Here is a 16,062-nt window from a genome sequence, read left to right as displayed (position 1 = left end):
TTATGTGCCCCTGAATCTCTGTGCACCAAAAATGCTGTCTGTGTTTTATTGAAATGAAATTATGCCATAATGTCACTTTTGCTATTAGCACCGAGAGTCTGTGCATGCCAATTGATCCTGCTGTTGTCATAGCAACATGAACCACTAAACCTCTGCGCAGCTGTTGTTATGAAAGCCCTCGAACAGCTGGGGGGCTATAGCTGTGGAGGGATTGTGGGAAACAGGTCTTTTGGTCCTCCCTTCACACCTTGACCCCAGAACCTACTAGCAAATGGAGGGGGATTTAGATATCTTAAAGATGCCCATCTGGAATTTTTTTGCTCCCTGTACAGAGATTCCATATGATTAGAGATAAAGTTTAGTCAAGAAGTTGTGAATATTCACTCATTCCTGTGGCTACCCAAAACCTGCTTTGCCATGAAAGCGAACAGTGAAAATTGAATGAACCAAATGAGGCTACATTCTCTCCCAGGGTTTGCCTGATGCATTGGAGCATATCCCATTATTGATATGAGCAAATGTTGTACACAGTGCAACAATAAAGCAATCATTTTACAAGGAGCACAACTTGTCCAGGGAGTAGCACTCTGTGAGCCCCACTCCTTCAGTCATAATAAACCCTGAAACGTGAACCAACAGCAAAGACTCATCCTCCCACTATTTGATTTAATGCAGAGCTGACTGGGGTGGTGTGAACCTATCACTACATCGAATACTACCTTTTTGTAACTCGTTCAGCATTACAATGCTTTTGCACATAGACTCTTTTGAAAGCAAGGCAGAATCTTTACATATTTACAGTAATTGTACTCCATATTTATCTTTTTGGACTCTGCTAGACTAGCTTTGCATGATTCCCAGTTCAAAATAATCCTTATTTCATCTGATTAAATTTGCGAAAAGGGCCCTTTAAGTTCTTTTTGGTTGCCCCTTACAAACAGAAATTGTAAACAGGTGCAATCTAAATTTCATTCTGGCTTTGAGTTGGTTATTGGGAATATCAGTTATAATGGATAAAGGGGAATGGTGAGAATTCTAGTGCTTTGGATATTTAATATTTTATACGTTCCTTTTAAATATACATTTAAAACACATCCTATTAAAAAATAGGATGTGTTGCTGCACTTTCCTTGCAAAATTGCGACAAGCCTGTTGGAAATTCTTAAAATGAGAGCTATCACTTCTCACTCATTGAAAAAAACATCAAAAAATGAACATAGCCAACATGATGTAACCAACTGGTTTCTGGACAAAACCTCAGCATTAACAATTTGTCCCCTACTATATGATTAATGACTAATCCACAGACACACATCATGGAGTAGCTAAGTAGTAGTAGTAGTAGTATTAGTAGCTATCCTTAATCCTAAAAAAACACCTTGAAACAAATGACCCCCCCCCCCCCCCAAAAAAAAAAAGAGACAACAACAAAAACAAAACAAAACTGCTGATTAGTACTAAAGGTACTAAAAGTACTAAAAGTGCTCCGAAAAGTATATACAGCGCAAACACATTCAGGTGAAATTCAGTAACATGAATTAGCAGAGGTGGGGCCTAGCTATTGGCTGCCGCTGCTCCACATGTCAAACCAACTTTAAGCTTCAGCTGTATATAATGATTTTTACTGGTGTAAATTTTGGAATTTTAACATAGGAGTCTGTTGGGATTAACTTGCCTTTGGACCCAAGCTTAAATTGCCCTGAGAGGAAGAGGAACAACAATTTTTGGCTGTTCGGTGTTGCTTCGTTTTCACTTTGCTGCTTGGTTTACATGCCTGGACAGCCAAGACTCCAAGACTGAGAGCAAACTTTTCTGTTTTATAATGTCTGGTTGCAAAAATAATTTTCTTGGGAAATATAAATCTATACTGAAGTAAAATGTTATTTTCCGTAGAGGAAAATGGAAGTAGAAAAGTGCAAGTACAGATCCAGCGATTGTACCTGATACTGGGCAGATTAAGGAATGCTAATGTTTCTCTTGTGGATTTCGTGAGGAACAGGGTGATTAGACCTCCACTCTCCTGGGTGGAGACCCTCACTGCTCTAGCTTCCACTCTGATTTTTCTTTGACGTCGACAGGAAGATCAGCTGGGTCTCAGAAGGGCCATGGAGCGAGAGGAGGGGAATGGTGTGCACGGTGGGTTTTGGTATAAAGAGATTCCCCTCTAGGATCACACACAGGGGCCAGAGGGATCACCTAGGGAGGAAGAGCCATTGAGCTTAGGGAGGGCTCTGGGAAGGATTACCGTAAGGCTAAAATGTTTTCTTTGTGGCTGAAGGAAATCTAAGAAATGCTCTTACCCAAATCTCTGGTCTGAAGTGGCTGCTTGACAGCGAAACTCAACCGATAGTACTGGGAATAAATATTTGCTCCTCCCTTGAGTTCTTCAAATTTTCAGTATTTGTCACATTTATATGTTTCAGCAAACAAATTTTAATATTAGTGAAAAATATCTGCCACCATGTAAATATAAAATGCAGTTTTAATATGGCAGCAATTACTTTTTAAAATTTTTTTCCTAATGAATGAGAGCGTCATTGAAAAACTACATTTTGTATTTACACAAGTTATTTTTGCAAAATAATAAAATTTGTTTGATGATACGACATATTTAAATGTTACAAATATGCAAAAACCAAAGAAATCAGGGGGAGGGGAAATTACTTTTTCTTGGCACTGTACATCCTCAACATATTTGTTTCCCCCCAGATTTAAGTTTTTCTTTACTATCTCTGTTTTCTGATACGCCCCCTTTCAGAAGCAAAAAACCCCAAAAACTTGATACTCAATTACACACAGTTTTGAAATTTATAAATGATCCAAGTTGACTTTTGTTGAAAATAACAGTTGGCGCAGTAACAACAGTAACATTGTCAAAGGTGTAGAAGAAAATGCAGTGAAGCATCAGGAGTGTTATGTGACAAAAGGACAGCAGGAAGAGCAAAAGCAAAGGTTTATAAGATGGCAGCGAGACCTACAGGAACATTAACCAAAAGAAAGGAGGCGGAGCTGGAAGTGGTAGTGTTGAAGATGTTAAAGTTTTCATTTGGAGTGACAAAACTGGACAAGACTAGAAATGAGTCTAACAGAGGGGCCGCTAAGGTTGAGTGTATATCAGAAAAAATGAGAGATGCAAAGCTAAAATGGTATGGCTGTGCAGAGGAGGGATAGTGACATGGCTGACAAAGGTTTTATGTAGCTTGAGGTGCCAAGCAGAAGGAAAAGAAAAACACCACAGAAAATATTCAAGGATGCAGTGAAGGAGGACAGGGAAAGAAGAGGATAGTAGAGAGATTGTGAGATGGAAGCACATGTTCCCCCAATGGGAGCAGCTGAAAAACGAAGGCCGCAGCATTATTAAAGTCTTGCTGCTTCATTTTCCTGTATAAAAAGTAAATGTGTTCAACTTATTTTGATGTATTTTATCACTGGAGTGGCCCTATGCCTATATCTATATCACAGCCCATCCCCACATTGTCCTTTTTACATTAACAGGCTTGACATTTTCAAGTTGAGAAAGAGCTAATAGAAATAACAAGTTCTATACAATTTAAAACAACAACAACAATAATAATCAGGATTTTCTTCCTTTTTGAATTGTCATAGGTAGCGATAAACTAGATGGATTATGGAAATGAAATGGGTTTTGGATGACATGGCAATTTGCCCAGTAAAATTAAATGTTAAATTAAATTAACCACTTTGTTTGCATCCTCAAAATAAATAAATAAATAAAAAATCTCTTTCCATTTTCTTAGTGAGACTGATAAACTTTAAAGTGAGAAAAGTATCTGGGCTCAGACATCAGCAGATTTCATACCAGTCCTCCCTACTCATAGGGTGGTACCTGCATACCACACAGAGTACTCCCGACTGAGCTGTGTAGAACTGGATAAATACCATCCCTTAAGAAGCTCTGTGTTCACAGATTGCTGGAGGTAGGTGGCCTGCTGTGAGGCCGAACCACACTCCCACTGTTCTGGGGGAGCTTTAAGTGAAAGATCAGGTGTCCAGGCCTGAATGCCTGATTGAACTTAAATCTTTTACATGTGCACCAAAAATGCTCTGTGTGGATCAGTCACAGCCAGCCAGTCAACTATTCAATGGAATTTTAACCACAGCCATTTACTGACCTCCCTGTTTTCACCTCTTCAAAATTATAATCACATTTGTACAGGGTGGGCCATTTATATGGATACACCGTCATAAAATGGGAATGGTTGGTGATATTAAAGTCCTGTTTGTGGCACATTAGTATATGTGAGGGAGCAAACTCCTCAAGATGGGTGGTGACCATGGTGGCCATTTAGAAGTCGGCCATCTTGGATACAATATAGTTTCACTAGTTTTTAAAAGGACAACTTGTTTTAGACCAGTTTTCGTAGAAGTCGATCTAGAATCTGGAACATTCTGGCTTTATTATTTTAATGTGACAGTTTATGATGCAGACTGGTTTTAAGAGGTTAAATCTGGTTTGAATGACAACTTTATATCCTTCTTAAACAAACGATTGACCAGTTGCATTCCTGCTCCTATTATTTAATAGTGTTTCAGTATTAATAATAACTTTTGCTAAATGTTTAATAATTCTATAATGTCTCAATAGGCTGGGAGTGGAGGACAGACAGACAGAAGATAATACAACAAGGTGCTGCGTTGTTGTGGGCAAGCTAATTGTAAGGTGCCATTTTCCTGTTGTGTGATGTTGGATATTATTATAAGTATCAGAAGCAAATCTATGTGCGGTTTTGTTTTGTAGAGAAATGTTGAGAAAGCGGCATCAAGATCAGTTCTTGTAATAATTTAGGAGCACAGAGTCACATGTAATTCATACTTTACACATGGTGGCATATTGTTGTTGGGTACACTGTGACTGATTACCCTGCTGAAGTTCAGTTTAACCAGTTGAATTTCAATCACCTGAGCAAACTTTATCCCTATTTCTTCAACCCCTGAATTGTTATGTTTACTCGCTTCTTGCTGTAGTTTGTCTGTGGTTCTGTTTTTTGAAGTTGTTGATTATTATGATTAACCCTTTAGTAAATGAACTGTTTGTGCACATGTTACAAGTAAACAATAGAGTCAGTTACCAATGACACATACACACAAAAGAAGACCTGGGTTTCAGGTAACTCACTTATTCCATGTTCTTTCCTTTTTTGTTTATTACTGTTGTCTTTAGCTACTGTTTAGTTAGTGTTAGTCAACAAAAGTAGGGAGTTTAGGAACAGATAGTTTTACTTAAATTACCCATTATCAGCCTCCTCTGTCAGGCTTTTGAGACATACCACCCTAGGTGCATGTGCACTAAGAAGACAGCAAGAGGTCACCTGAGGAGTAGCCATTTACCACAATTAGTTATTGCTCTTGTTATTTTACTGGTGAGGTCAGGCTTATATTAGCAATCTCATGTAAAAATGTGACTTCATTTTCTTTAAAGTTATACTAGTTAAATATAAAGTGTGTTAAAGTGTCCTAGTCATGAATGATAAACTAGAAAAATCAGGTGATGGGAAAAACATATATTTTCTGTATGTTGTTTATAATGTTGAGCAGAAATTATGTGGCGATGGAAACCACCATCTTTAAAAAGACCATTACTTTCTGATGATACCTGGACCTCCCGGAGACCAAGAATAGGGCACTTCATTGGTTTCTAAGAAACAATTGTCTGGCTTTTGAATGTTACTTTGGGCTGGATAGTGGTTCTATATTACATTTACATGACAAAACAACCCATTAATGCCCTCAAATTGTTTTTTAGATCCTCATGACTGGAACTTCTTCCCACAAAACACTTAGTTTGCTGCCGAGTCATTGAGACAGCAAAGTAAAATTGTAGCGTTCCACTTTTAGTAAATTATAGGCACTCATTAGTGTACAGTTCATTTATCTAGTTTTTCACTGGGGACATTGATATCAAAGGGGTTGTTGGGAGAAAAAAACAGGTTAGGTTATTTTCTAATTAGCTATTTTAGAATTATTTGAGGAAAATGGAAAAACTCAGTAGCATAACACCAAAGCCAGTATAGTACATTCTGTACTGGACAGCTTTTACTCTAAGGCAGGTAAAGACTATGTTTTGCCTATTTGTGCTGTGAAGGTACTTCCTATAACGAAGAAGTCGAACTTTCATGGTTTTAAAACAGAGCAGACATGTACTTCTTGGAAAAAAAAAGCCAACAATCAACAATGTTGCCATAGTGGGTAACAACGCTTTAAGCTGTAACATTATTTCTTTGGCTAGTAGGCTACATTTACCAGTGGCTTAAGTTACTTTGCCCTTGGAATAATTTCAGATTCTATCTCTCTCTTTGATGTAAAAAATACACTAACTGGTGTTTTTGTTTGTCAGTTTCGTACGTTGGAAGAATGGAAATGATCACATAGCACCACAGCATGCTACAGCATTACATTACAGCTGTACTACTGCTACCCAGTACAGCAGTAGTTTAGTGCTATTTCACGCAGGATCAACTCTAAAATGTTTGTGAAGCAAATGGTGAAAGTCATAGTCCTATATAGTCATAGTCCATATAAGGATAGGATTGTAGTATCTGAGGGTTGCATGTTGTTATGGTGGGTAGAACTATATGCTCAAGTCAAGAAGAGATTGACCCAGGGGCCCTTCTCTATGGAGTCGGCATATTCTCTGTCACATGTACTGGGAATTGGCTACAGCTGTGAATGTGAATGTGAATGAATGCCTGTCTCTAAGTGTTAGTTGTATGTCAGATTGGCAGGCTGTCCAGATGATATCCTCTCCAGCCACCTGTATTCCATCAAAGGAAGGTTTCAGAGTCACTCTTGATATCGTTCATCAAGCCTCCAGTTTGAAATGTCTGATTCTATATTGTAGCTACTCTATGTATCAATTTCTATAAATGTACCTTCCCTAGGAAGAGCTTAGTTAAGAAGTTAAGAGTTAAGAACTAAAACAATGGAGGAGCTGTACACACATGGCAATCTAGTTTTTTGCCAAGCGGTGTCTGGTTATACTAAGCCATTTGTCTCCTCGTACACACAGGCAAGACTAATCGCACAGCCAGTCTTCATGTCCTCTCAGCCCCTAAGTGTCCCCCACCTCCTACCCTCTACACCCAGAACCTCCACCACGATTCCCCACCAAGGATTGTTTTACGCTTAATTTTGTTAGACTTAATGAGATTTCACTAATTAAATCTCCTCCTGGTTGGAGGAGACCCCCTACCTCCCTTTACATTACCCCCCTTCCACTTACTACCACTGCTGCCCATGGAGATTGTGCTCGTTTTAGACAAATAAACTTTTTTTATGAGAAACAGGACAGTGGGAGTTTTTCAAATTTGATTGGGTTTGTAAGGGCAGGAAAAGATGAGCTGCAATACAATAGAAGTGGCAGTTTATGTGTATTAACTTCAGTACTGCTGTTCTTCAGCCATATTTTGAAGCACAGTAGCCAAAGCTTTAAAGCAACTCCAAGTGACAGGTCATCACAACCATGCACACATGTTCCAAATACATGTCCCTAATAATAATCCCTGCTTAGCTGCATTGGAGTGCTAAAAGGGAAGTGCTGAAGGGTGGGACTCTCTCAGTTCAAGCAGTGAGGCCTTGGAGGTCATTGTTGACAGCAGCCGGTTGCCCTGCTATTGTGGATGACCCAATGGGACTCTTGCAATGACTATAGTGGGAGCCAACCTCCTGTTTCCCGTTTGAGTCCCGGACACCTAGTGCCAGCTTCGCCGCTTGGCTCCCTGGCCAAGAAGTCCATTATACCCCTAACACTCCCCCATCTTCTCCCTCTGAAGCCTCTGTGTCCATTGTAGCCCTGCTCCCCCATCCTCTGTCTGATTTATGCACATGCACATACACACCAAACAGCCTCACATGTGTGCTGTGGCCCTCGGGTGGGCGAGTGGGCAATGTGCCCGTTTCAGATGTGAGTGCTTCCTTGATGAAGGCCCATGCTGATCGGATTTCTGCCACCTGTCATTCAGTTTAGGAGGCAGGAAAGGGGGCAAGATTGCTAGTGGGTGGTGTGGAGTGAGAGGGTTGGGGATGGACTTGGGGGGTGGCAGCACAGGAGAGATGCCATGGCAATCTGGCTCAGGTCCTGCAGCCCACTGCTGTTTCAGTAGTCTCAGAGCCTCTCAGACTCAAGCGGTCCTTTTTGGTCAGTTTATTTTTTTCTTAAAGTTCCTGCACAATAAGGTACATATCTTCTCTATGATTGAAAGAACACAATCAGTGCAGTTCAGTGGACTCAAAGAAAAATCCATGTTGGTTATTGCCAACGTTGTATTTGCTATGATGGCCAGAGGCTTTTTATTGCAGCCTAGCAAATCTAGATGGGGTTTTTCTTTTGGCCATCCTTTTCCAAAAAAATATTATACTATTAATAATTATCCCTTGGTGTAAGTCATTCTCAGTAGCCCAACATATTTATTATGAATTAGGTCCTTATAGATTGTTGCTGGTTTAGTTAAACTAGCATGGAGATGCTAATAGACAGTGCATATTATACATATCTACTTTATAACTACAGTTACTGTAACTGGGGAAAAAAAGGACAAAAATGTTAACACTGTATCTATTACAGGTATACCTCATGTCGTTTAGCTGGTTGCTTTTGACAGATCTGAAGCTGTATATGTGCACTATAGCTTTCACAACAGACTACAAATAATAATGCTGATATTTTAAGAAGTAATGAAATGATTTTAGGTACTAGTTGGGCAACAAAATACAAAATTCACCTTCAGATAGATATTTTCTTCCAAACTTCTGTGACTTGAATGTGTTTGACACTTAAGTTCTTCATTAATATCCTCACTATGCTTTCCCCTCCATCACATTTGCTACCTCTGTGCTTAACCAACATCCTCCAATCCATCCATATCCATTTCTCTCTCACCCGGGCTCTTTACCCTACCAACCCTAATTGTAATTACGTTGATTTAACTTAGACACATGCGGCTCCCTCCCTGCCATCTGAATGGAAGCTTATTAGTTTGAATATTTTTTTTTATATTTATTTATTCCAATTTCTCAGGGTCCCTGTCGGCATTTCCAATTACTCTTGTCGTGCGGCTGTAATTGCCTCCATGCTAATGGCCGCCAGACAATCGTGCTAAATGAGGTGAGGCCGAGAGGCTAGGAGCCTGACTTCATTAAGATCTAATGGGATTTTATAAGGGGGACTGAAGACCCAGCTCATCAAAAAGAGGGAGATGGAAGGAAAACAAAACAGATGGAGGGGGAGAACCAAATCACCACCACACTAACTTAGCTTGCTCCTTTCCATGGCACTCCGATGACAAAAAAGAACAGGTTACTCTTCTTGCACACGAATACTACCTAATTATAGAGAAATACAGTGCTACTGAAAACTGCATAGTGCCTTACAATGAAAAAACAGACGCTGCTAAAGAGATAAGTGCGCATCATTTCTCTGGTTGTCCAGTTGATCATAAAAAGCAGCAATTTTATGTATCTCAGGCTGTTGGAAACAGTCTCAAGGCAACTGTTTCTTTATTGGCAAAATAACATCGTATATATAAATGATATATTTGTGGATAGACTAGAACGTCGAGGTCAAGTCCTCCCACATTTTTCACACGTTATTCTCACAGAGAAAGATGCGAATGCATAGCATGCACACAAAACCATGTTATGAGACCAAAGCAATACTGTAAAACTGCATACAAGTTAAATCACGAAACCAGAAACTAGAGAGGGCACGCGTAATATTTCAGAGCTGGTATTGTGATTATCTTATGATGTATTGTTGTAAACATATGTACTTGGGTGCAGGTTTCACTTCATCATTGGGGAATGTACATTAAGTTGGTCTTAGAAGTCCTTTTCCAAGAAACGTTAAAGATCAAACACTATTTCCTACATTCTGAGGATTTTTACTGCAACTCCTTTTTCTGCATCAATGTAGTGGTTAAAATCTCTACATTTGGGAGAAGGAAACAGGTAACAGTTCAACATATAATAAAATACAGTAAGGCTCTCAGGCATTCTTTATCATTTTCACATATAGAAGTGCATAGATACGCTTTCTAAATATCAGAATAGATGTGTCTCCTGCATCTTCCTCCTGAAGAATGCACCTATGTATGGAAGAAGATGATACTGGTCATGCTGTTTCTTTCCTTCACATGTTTGCTTTGGTAAAAAGGACCTCAATTACAAATGACTAATCGTAGATATGATCCTTGATATGTTGTCTTGGAAAGTGCAGAAACAAATTCAAATGTGCCTCCACGGCACGTGATCGCCTACAAGTTCTCTTCTCTGCCTTTAACGTAATACATATTTGAACCATCACCTACATAGAACCTGATTAGGTAGAATTGCAATATCCATCTGAGTCACTGTATTCAAGATGGTCGAGCAACATGGCAGCTTTCAAAAACCAGTGCCCCCCTCCTATGTATTTTTAGTTGATAAATTCCAGGTTTATGAGAATTAACCAATAATTCACCTCTCCTCTGGTTGGAAAAAAGTCCAGTTGTGTGGAAATCCATATAAAAACATCTCTTCAGCTAATGTTATCTGTAACCTTGTTAAACATTATCCTGATTAATTTATTGGTTCAATTGATTACTTAGTTTTACACAATAGAAACATTTTTTATTTTTATTTTCTGAGGTTCTTTTGTGTGTGTGTGTTTGTGTGTGTGGGTCAGGCAGGGGTAATTATTATGAATTTCTGAAAAACGACAATTACAAAACAAATCAAACATTATGCAGCATAAACTTTATAGTGGGGTTGTGAGTGCTGCACTGAGACATACAAGCAATTCTTGAAAGATCTGCTGTCAACTGGTCGACTGTTTCTTTTTTTAAATTAATTTTAGTCATCTTGTTTTAGATCAGAGACAATGCAAATGTATCTGTTCTTTCGACAACATGCAAATATGAATCCCAGAACCGCTATCCAGGGAAATTCAGTGATATAAATAGTGGTGAAGAATTGCAAAGTGTATGTGGACACAGTGGAAATAAGGCCAATTATCCAGAAGCTAGATCTGCTGTGGATTCCAGAAAGGTAAAACTGAGTTTTTATTTCATTTTTTAACAATACAATGTTGACTTTATTTCATTTTAAGAACATAATGTTTAGTTTAAAACTGACATATTAAATAATGAATCATGCGTTTTTAAGTTCTACAGGTGTACTGCCTATATATACATACAGGTGTGACATATACCCAAGGTGTTTTTAAGTCAGAGCAAGCATAATCAAGTAATGATGAACTAAACCTGTGTTAATACACTGCAAAGAAGTCTGCTCATAGTAAACTGAATTGGTTGGTTTTATTATTGTGCCATGGACAAAAAAATCACCAGCCAGGTTTATAAACCACCATAATTTAAAAACAGTGTTCCATAGAAGCTACAATAAAATGAACATTTTTAGTAAAATACATCGATCCTTGTGTTTTTGTTCTCTAGACTTTAGGCTCAAATGTAGCTTACAGTTAATAGACTTAAGGTTAAAATATCTGATCTGATTATCTGACAAAACCCTTCTAGATTCTCAAACACTTCATCAAATATGTATCCTCAGCTCGTCACACATATATTCATATGACCCGTTTTCCTCCAAGAGGTTTATAAATCTGCCAATTTTAAGTGCTGGGAAGAATTCCTGTTCTCAACTTGATAAATTTGCTATAACAAAAAGCTTCAGAATTGTCCTTATTTTTAAAATGTTGTTTAAATACATGTTTAATTCCATAGAGAAAAATGTGATTTACTCCAAAGCCAGACCTTCATTTCTGACATTTCAAGCAAAAAGCACTATTTTCTTACTATTTCATATTTTTGATCTACACTGTTAAAAAAAACATCCTAAAACAACGGTGATATTCCGGCAGCTGGGGCGCCAAAATACGACCGTGAAATAACAGAAAATCACTCCCCATAAAAATACGGTTATTTCCAGTAATGAAAATACAATTAGTTGCGCTAATTTGACATGGGATCTCGCCTTTTTCAAGTGCCACTAAACATTAAATCAGGAACATGTTAATGTGATGAAACAATGAAACCATCTATAAATAGGAAAAAAAAACATCTTAAAAAAACGGTAATATTCCGGCAGCTGGGGCGCCAAAAATACGACCGTAAAATAACAGAAAATAACTGTCCCATAAAAATACGGTCATTTTCAGTAATGAAAATACAGTTTGTTGCGCTAATTTTACATGGGATTCTGCCTTTTCCAAGTGCTTTTAGACATTAAATTAGGAACATTTTTACGCGATCAAACAATGAAATTACCTATAAACAAGGTCACTGAATGTGGAAATATGAATCATAATACGTAAATGTACAGAAATATACAGTTAACATTTGGTTTAAATAATAATTGATTGCATGCCCTGGGACAGACTGACAGAGGCGAGGCTGCCATATTGCACCATCGGCCCCTCTGGCCATCACTAGTAGGCGGTAGGTGAAGAGTCTTGACCACGGACACAACGACGGAGAGTGTCCGAGCCGGGGCGCGAACCAGCAATCTTCTGATCACAAGGCGAACTGCCAACTCTTGAGCCACGATCGCCCTAACTAGCAACGATAATAATACTTATGTGATGTAACACACGCTTATAGGGATCATGTTATATACTTTTCCATAGCATTACATTTGAATTGTGAAATCATGATACATTTGTGAATGTATTTTAACAATCTAAATATGCATATGTACAGACAGATACATTTAATAATCATGACAATTATGTTGTATTACATTACAGTGATTTAACGTTAATTTACATTCAAAATGTGAAGTCAAAGTCTATTTACGTAACTTTAATGATATTCTAGAAGAACAGAACATTACTGTAAAATGCACAGTAAAATACCTTCATATTAGTGTTTTTTTTCCTACGGTCGCAGCCATACCCGCGACCTTGTTGTTAGTTCACATTCATTGGCCGATGCTTAGCGTCATGTTATTTATATTATTGCAATTCCTACCTCTACATTTCTTTTTCAAAATATATAATTAGCACAGCGTGTCCGTGCAATGTTTTACATTGTGGCATGCAGAGAAATCTTAACAAAGAAGCTCACAGAGAGAGATTGAGCTTGTTATTTAACCCCAAGCTGGTAGGGGGAGCTCCTTATTAAAACACTTGCGGTGCTACAATGTGCCTCAAGGTTCAACAACAGCACAACAGAAGTCACTCATGGTACAGCACTCTCTCTACAAAACAACAACTATCAGTGACGCTGCACCACGGCGTAAACACAACATTCAAGATAACAGTTTAAAGTAACGTAACCATAAACAATAAAACAAGAACATCTAAACAGCAGCACATGTCCCAAGGCATGATGGGAGACATTCCTGGATGTATTTTTACGATCTAAATATGCATATGTACAACAAAATATATTTAACAAACAAGTAAATTGTGTTTTATTACATTTACAGTGATGTTATGTTATTTTACATTTGACGTGTCAGATCACAGTCTACTTATGTAAATGTAATGATGTTCTAGAAAAACAGTACACAACTGTAAAATACACAGTAAAATAATTTGACATTAGTATTTTTTGGAACAGTGTAGGAATCCATCCTGTATTAGTCTGAACAGCCACAATATAAGGAAAATCATGATCTGCCTCAGTCAAACTGCCTAAATTCTTCTTTTCTCACTCAGTTTTACCTAACAGCTGTCTCAAGGCACTTTTCTGTATATTGTAAGATAAACAATAATTAACAACAATAATAATACTAAGAAAACAGTTGAGAACAGAACCTGCCAAAGTTGAAAATTATACTACTCTGTTATACTTTTTATTCTTATCTCTTTATTAACCAAGATTCACACAAGCTAATGGACTTACTTTACTTTTACTTTTGCTTTAAAATAAAAAAATTCTCATCTTCCAGTAGCAAGTAGAAGTTTCTCTCTAGGTCAAAATGGTTCAGGAGTAAGGTAATGTGAAGCACAGATGGTAAACTCTGTCTGTGTTCAGACAGCAGTACCTCGTGATTGCCTTGTGTGACTATGATGCATTAAATATCCCCATGAAACTCATCTTCTTCTTGCAAAACCATGTGAATTTTGTCTCTACAACAAACACTAATGGAGTTACAGCCAGTTAAATAAAGCTTGTAAAATGGGCCCAGCAAAAGGCCCATGGTAAGGGTTAAAGTACTTACCGGTACCAAATCTAAAGCGACATGTGAACTGATGCCAGTTTAGGATAATGCAGTAATTGCAGAAATATAACTATGTCCTAAAGTTTCACAGTCAGCTGAGCTACCAGGTTACATTATTTATATAATAATATAGTGACTAACAATGTAAACAAAAGCTAAAAGGATCATTTTCCAGATAGAAAAAAGTCATACTGAGTCATACTGAAATATAGAATAAATTCAGTGTGAATCTTTTCCACAGACTTATCGTGAAACAAACAGATGTGTGTAATCGTTTGGGCCTTTTCAGTGTTTTTTGTCCCCTGATATGTTGTCCTGGCTGCGCTCATGGTGGGATGGTGGTTGTGGTTTCAGGCTCGATCCTGGTAGGAACAGCTGTCCTACAGCTGCCATCTCTTCTGCTTCAGAGGGGGAGGTGCCAGTGGGGAGGCTGAAAAACAGTCCCAAACCTCCTGGGTCAGAGCCCTGGTATGGCGGTCTCCCTGGCAACCAGAGCTGAGACTGACTGCGGTCTCGTGTGTGTGTCTGTGTGTTTGTGCATGCGGTACATGTGAGTTTTAGGGAGGTAAAGGTGCCGAGCTGTTCCTTACTTTTTTCAGTACCACCTTCAATATAACGATCATTAAATGTTTCCCTAAGATGATATGGAATGAGGTCAACAGAGTTCATGAAGTGTAAAATTTCCTTCCCTAAAAAAACAACAAACAAGCCCGCTGAAACCACACAGGGATGATTAATATTCGGTCTCTCCCTCTGTTTCTCAACATAAGGGAATGTGAAGCTCTCTAAGACCAAGATACTGAGAACGGGAGGAATAGAGAAAATGGGGGAGGAGAAAAGCAGTGGAAAGAGGAAGATGTGAATTTAGAGAAGAATGAAGAGAGAATATTGACGAGAATGAGAAAGAAAACAAGGGGATGCAGAGGAGAGGAGACGAGAGGGCTCTGGAGATGGAAAAGCAGGGGGATGGACAATGATGGTACTTGGCTTTGGCCCCATCAAAATAGCAGTTGTCATGCTAACTCCACCCCCTTTCCTCCCTTTCTGTTTCACATAAACTGAGGTGCTCCTTCATCTCCGGGCCTCAGAGCTCTCAGACATTGTCTAATCACTTACTATACCTTTAAGAATGAATCTTTTACTATAAGTGGAAACAAGTATATTGCCTTAGATTAGTTTGTTGTCAAGAGTTCTTTCTTCTTTTTCTGTTTGCTAAAATGTCATGTTTTGCATTGACTTGAAAATGCACTAACTTTTACACAAATGCTCCAAGAGGTGATTTCAAAGTTTTAGTCACTGCTGTGTGTGTGTGTGTGTGTTTGTGTCTTTTTCCTCTAAGCTTTGATTTATATCCAAGCTGTCTGTGCCCACTCCAGTCAATGTATATTGATACAGTGGTTGCTGAGTCTTGGCAATTATCCTATACAGTGCATCCTGGCACTTTAACTTGAAATTATAGCGCCCACCAACCTTCTGTGCAAACACATTTGTTGAGACAGGTGCGAGTTTGTATTGTGTTCAGTGGAAGATTCTGTACAGTCCGTTACAATAAGCTCACAAGGCAAAAGCACAGTAACAGGTGTTAGCTGTGACACATGAGCAGTATTGTGTATTGGCTGATCAAGGTGTGAGAGGAGTGTGTGTGTGTGTCTGTGAATGTGTGTGTATTTGCGACAGAGAAGTGCTTTTTTTATTGACACTGGCAGCACATACTGTACTTTGGTGCAAAATGAATTTCAATTTACTTCACTTTTTCTTTCTTTGCTTCCTTTTTTTAAGCCAGCAACTTATGAAGAGAAGCACATTTTAGACTGAAATGGCACAATGCGCATGTTTAAATGGAAATTTCTGCAGTGGCTGTGACAAACGTGTTTAAAGCATTTG

At 38.5% G+C, this 16,062-nt stretch overlaps 1 protein-coding gene across 4 annotated transcripts in view; it reads left to right on the top strand.

The window, feature by feature from the left end:
• The window catches only part of LOC309715795 (homeobox protein PKNOX2-like), a 106,926-nt gene that overhangs the window by 21,720 nt on the left and 69,144 nt on the right, over positions 1 to 16,062 (top strand). The window contains exon 1 of one of the 4 annotated variants that reach the window (XM_082549214.1): positions 4,620 to 4,676. The exons of 2 other annotated variants lie outside the window; for them this stretch is intronic. The gene's annotated coding sequence lies outside the window, so the exon portion shown is untranslated. Of the gene's footprint in view, positions 1 to 4,619; positions 4,677 to 10,875; positions 11,041 to 16,062 lie in introns of those variants that run through there. One more of the 4 variants, XM_082549212.1, reaches the window with a different exon arrangement.

Source organism: Aulonocara stuartgranti (assembly GCF_965226115.1).
Source record: "Aulonocara stuartgranti genome assembly, chromosome: 10".
Lineage (NCBI taxonomy): Eukaryota > Metazoa > Chordata > Actinopteri > Cichliformes > Cichlidae > Aulonocara > Aulonocara stuartgranti.
This window is presented reverse-complemented; position numbering and strand designations above follow the sequence as displayed.